We start from the raw sequence: 5759 nt of genomic DNA on the forward strand, positions 1-5759 counted from the left end.
AAGGGTAAGGAAAAGAATAAGCAAGGGAGAAAGGAAGGGCTGAGAAGTCTCAACGATGGGAAGCAAGATTTAAAGAAACAAAATTTATTTAGAGACAATGGGTAAATCTAATTGAAAAAGTGATTCTGTAAGGTACATAAGATTGTGTTATTATAGGATTTTTTAGAATAAAATGTTTAAGATATAAATGAGTATTAATAGGTATGATTAAAATGGTTTTGACAGGGGTACTAGCTATATTATATATTTATAAATTTGTTTCTTTGTTATTGTTGTTCTTTCTTTCTTTTTTCTTTTTCTCTCTATATAATATATTGTGTGACTTTAGGATGTGCTAAACAGAATCCCAATACAAGTTATGTGTGATATTAAGTATTATTAGGTTAGGGGAAAGAGTTAAAGGCGTCATACTCCAATTAGTGTACAGGAGAGGTTTTGTTTAAAGAGAAAAAATGAATGGATACTTGAGAACAGACAAAGAATGATAAGTATTATGACTTGAACTGAGATAAGTAGAATAAAACTAAGAGAGTTAAAAAAAGGAAGAAGCTATATAGAAAATGGAAAACGGTAATAAGATATGGAATGATATATAAAAGGAACATGATTTTTGAAGTGGTGTCTGTACAGTGAGTTTTAACCCGGGATCAAGCAACTTTCAGAAAAGATGTTTTATGTTTTTATGTTTTATGTCTTGTTTGTTTTTGTATTGGAAGAGAATAATGAAAATATATAAGACAGATGGATATAAAAAATGTATACAATCTAAAGTTAAAGAGATATAATTTGAATAAATAGAAGGAAAGGAAGTAATAAAGAGAAGTTCGGGATAAGATATGAAGATGAATAGATAAGGTAAATATATATATTAAATTGTGTTTGTTTGGAAATGTGACAACTTGGAATAATTCTGTCTTTAAATAAGATGTTGTATTGGTTTTTTTAGAAAAAGATTTCTTATGTCATTATATTTTATGTTTTGTTTGTTTGTGTATTGTTTTGTAAAATCAATATAATTTGTTTAAAAAAAAAAAAGAAATTGCAAAGACCAGACTCCTCTCTAAAGCACTAAAAATCTCCACAGACCATTCTCATCCTGGTCATTCATATTTTGAACTGTTACCATCAGGGAGACACTATAGGTGTCTTAAGGTGCGGACTGATAGACTGAGAAACAGTTTCTTTTCCAAGGCAATAATTGTCTTGAATCAAGCAATGCATATGTCATTTAACCCTATGTATATAGTGGCATTTTTAAGCTATCTAACTTACTATATGTTTTAGATAGGTTTTAGACTAGGTTTGTTATTGTTATTATTGTTATTATTGTACACAAAAATGACAGTATACACAGCAAACGAGATAACCATGCAGGGTTTTGTATCACAAATCACTAGTCTAACACTTCCTAAGTGTTTAGGACTGCGTGATGTATCAGCGGATTATGTGAGCAGATCCCAGTTAGGTGGCCTTCTGCAACTGACCAATGGTAATCTTGTCAGCGCTAATTGTTTTGAAGTGCTTGCCTAGGTCTTTAGGCACAGCACCCAGTGTGCTGATTACCACTGGAACCACCTGCACTGATTTATGCCAGAGTCTCTGCAGTTCGATTCTCAAGTCCTGATATCTGGTGACTTTTTCAAATTGTTTCCTGTCGATTCTGCTGTTACCAGGTATGGCAATGTTGACAATCCACACTTTTTTCTTCTCCACAATCATGATATCTGGGGTATTGTGTTCCAAAACTTTGTCCGTCTGTATTCGGAAGTCACACAGTAGTTTTGCATACACATTTCCAACCACTTTTTCAGGCTTATGATCCCACCAGTTCTTTGCTACAGGCAGATGGTAGTTGTTACACAACTTCCAGTAGACTATCTGAGCGACTGTGTTGTGATGTTGTTTGTAGTCAGTCTGAGCTGTTGTCTTGCAACAGCTCAGTTTGTGATCAATGGTTTCCTCCACTTCTTTGCAGAGTCTGCATTTGGGATCATCAGCAGATTTTTCTATTCTGGCTTTGATTATATTCATTCTGATGGCTTGTTCTTGGGCTGCAAAAATCAGGCCTTCTGTTTCTTTCTTCAGTGTTCCATTGGTCAGCCATAACCAGGTCTTTTCCTTATCTACTTTTCCTTGGAACTTTTCAAGGAAATGTCCATTCAGTGCTTTGTTACACCAGCCGTCAGCCTGAGTTTCATCGCTGTTTTTCTATATTGATTCTTGGTTTGCTGAACTTTGAGCAGCTTCCTCTTGTTGACCTCCATCAAAGCTGGTTCAACACTGTCTTTCACATAATCTGCCAGAGCATGCTTCTCTTCTTCGACTATCTGCTTCACTTGCGAAAGTCCTCTGCCACCTGCTTTTCTGGGCAAATATAGCCTGTTGATGTCACTACATGGGTGCAGCACATAGTGTATGGTCATCGATTTTCTTGTTTTCCTATCCAAGCTATCCAGCACTGCCTGTGCCCAGTTTATAATCCCAGCAGTATATCTGATGGCCCAGGTATTTATAACCTTGATGGTGTTACTGCCATTCAGTTTGCTTTTTAGAAGTTTTTTGACCCTTTATGTGTATTCTTTGCTGACCACATTTTTCACTTGCCCGTGCTTGATATTACCCAGCTGCAGAATGCCCAGGTATTTGTAGGCTTTGGGTTGGTGGCACTTGATGGTTTGTCCATTGGGCATTTCAATTCCGTCACTTTCTACAATCTTCCCTTTCTTTAGTGCCTCTGTGGCGCATTTTCCAGGCCAAACTCTATGCTGATGTCAGTGCTGAAAATTTGAACTGTATTGGTCAGTGACTGGATTTCAATTTCTGATTTTCTGTATAACTTCAGATCATCCATGTACAGCAGGTGAGAGATTTTCTGTGAATTTTTAGCAGTTTGATAACCCAGATTAGTTTTCTGTAAAATTGTTGACAGGGGGGTCATGGCGATGATGAACAGTAGAGGTGACAAAGAATCACCCTGGAAAATCCCTCTTTTGATGTTGACCAGTCCATAGCTTTCACTTACAATAAACAGTTCTGTTTTCCAGTGCTTCATCGCATTTGCAGTGAAAGTACCAATGCACTTGCATATTCCAATGACATCCAGGCACTTGATGATCCAGCTGTGCGGTAGTGAGTCAAATGCAAGTAGTCAATCCAAGTTGTATGCAGATTTGTTTTTCTGCTTTTGCAGATCTCTAAAATCATTTCGTCGATCAGGAGCTGATCTTTTGTGCCTCTGCTTCCTCATTTGTTTCCTTTCTGCTCTACTGGCAAGATGTTATTTGCTTCTAGGTAGTCCTGGATCCTGTCAGCTATGATGCTGGTCAGCAGCTTCAACATTTATTTTTATTTATTTATTTTTCTCAATTGCTTACAAGATAATAGGTATAAGTAAAAACATAGTTATGAATACATGGATACATATAAGAAAAATAAAAAATAAAAGAAACAATAGGACAGGGACGGTAGGCACGTTGGTGTGCTTATGCACACCCCCTACAGACCTCTTAGGAAAGGGGTGAGGTCAATAGTAGACAGTCTAAGGTTAAAGTTTTTGGGGTTTGGGGAAGAAACCACAGAGTCAGGTAGAGTATTGCAGACATTAACCACTCTGTTGCTGAAGTCGTATTTCCTGCAATCAAGTTTGGTACGATTAACCCTGAGTTTGTATCTATTGTTTGCTCTTGTGTTGTTATGGTTGAAACTGAAGTATTCATTGACAGATAGGACATTGCAATGTATGATTTTATATACTATACTTAGATCGGACTGAAGACGACGTATTTCGAGGTTTTCTAGGTCTAGAATTTCAAGTCTGTTGGCATAAGGTATTCTGCAATGAGTAGAGGAGTGGAGAACTCTTCTTGTGAAATATTTCTGGACTTTCTCAACTGTATTAATATCAGATCCATAATGTGGGTTCCAGACTAATGAGCTGTATTCGAGTATTGGTCTAGCAAATGAACATGGTTGGCAGACACGTTATTGGCCTGTAATTTGCAGGTGTTGCCCCTTTTGCTGGATCCTTCTGTATCAAGTAGGTTTTCCCAGCTGTTAACCATTCACTGATGTCTCCTGTCTGCAGCATCTCATTGAATTGTTCAGCCATTTTTCTGTGCAGGCTGGTATTTGAGCCAAAAGCCATGCAGTTGATCATTGCCAGGCAATGTCCAGTTCTTGACTTTTTTCACCCTGTTGCTTATCATTTCAGTAGTTATTTCCAGTTGGTCCATTTTGTTCTTGGAGAATTTCATCTCAAAGTCTCTGATTCACCCAGCATTTTTGTTGTAACATTTATCAGTCTCCCATAGGTCTTTCCAAAACTGAGTAGTTGCTGTTTTTTCAGGTTTTTCAATTTTCGCATCCCCTGTCTGATTCAGTCTCTGATAAAACTGTCTTTGGTCTGATTGGAACAATTGATTTTGTTTGTACTGGATGACTCTGGCTTCGTATCTTTCAATTTTTCTTGCTGTTGCTGTTATCTGCTGCTTCACAATTTCCAATGCTTCATCAATTTTTCTTGTGCTGAGCCCATATTTTTTTATCAGATGTTTCTTGATCTTGCTGTTCTTCAGCTTTTTCTCCTGCAAATGCTTCAAGTTGCTTGCATCTGCTCACAGGCTCTTGATTTTCAACTCCAACCTGATTTTCCACTGCGGTTTTCCAGTTGATTTTCTAAGGGGCTGCGGCTGTTGAATCCCCAGTTCTTCTGTTACTATGACTGCTGTACTGTAAACAAGCTGATTTGTTTGTTCAATTGATGTTATCTGGACTGCTGTAAGTGCATAGTTTGCATCTATCATCAATGGCACCAAATATTTTCTAGGCACAGTTTCAATGTTGGAAGCCTTCTTTCTGCATTTGTTGCAGCGTGTGCCTAAATTTTAGCTTTCAGTTCCTGCTGCCTGGCATTGAGTACTCCTGGTGTTTCAGTGATGACTTTAGGCCCTTGCTGATCCTGTTTTTGCAAAATATCTGCATTTTGTTCAAATTCAATTTGTTCAGTTGCTCCAGATGTTATTGGAATATTTTCTGCTGCCACTTCAGCTGTCTGCTGTTCAGCAGTCTGTGTTCCCATTTCACAATTTTTCTGTATTTCTTCAAGTTCGACTTCACTGAGCACTTTGTTCCGAGTGATGAATCGTTGTTGATTGGCTAGTCGTAATTCAGTTATCCTTGAGTCTGGATATTCTTGTTTCCATAACTTGTACATTCTTTTTTGGAAGCCTTGTTTTTCTAGTTCTGCTTTGTAGTAGCATTTCATTACAGTGCGGTTCTCTGACCTGGTGTATTTCTGCCACTTCTGAGGTTGTTCAGCTTCCAGTAGTCCTGCAGGCCAATGGCCTGCAGCCCACTTCTCGGCGGATGCCCAGGTTCCCAACACCTGATGTGGTTCTTGTTAACCCGGGCAACAACTGAGCCGGTATAGGCTTTGTTCGGTTGTGTTTCACCATGATTCATTGCATGGATTGTTGGGTGCACTCAGTTCTGCTCCTCGGCCTAAACCTCTCTGACATGGTTGGAGCTGCTGGTAGTTTGCACTACCGCCGGCACAGCTCTCAGCTTTATTGGAATAGTTAAGCCCCCTGCCACGTCAAGGCGGCACCCCATGGGGGGAATGAAATAATAATAATAATAATAATAATAATAATAATAATAATAATAATAATAATAATAATAATAATAGTTGTTGTTGTTGTTGTTGTTGTTGTTGTTGTTGTTAAATACTATGTAGTGTGATTGTGATGTGGTGTTTGGGG

The 5759-nt window shown here is 38.1% G+C and overlaps 1 pseudogene; it reads right to left on the reverse strand.

The window, feature by feature from the left end:
• Positions 1-1416: 1416 nt before the first annotated feature.
• Positions 1417-2423, reverse strand: LOC148128219 (uncharacterized; annotated as a pseudogene).
• Positions 2424-5759: the final 3336 nt, after the last annotated feature.

Source organism: Pseudonaja textilis, chromosome 1 (genome assembly GCF_049901715.1).
Source record: "Pseudonaja textilis isolate UNSWEBS1 chromosome 1, rPseTex1.2, whole genome shotgun sequence".
NCBI classification, from domain to species: domain Eukaryota; kingdom Metazoa; phylum Chordata; class Lepidosauria; order Squamata; family Elapidae; genus Pseudonaja; species Pseudonaja textilis.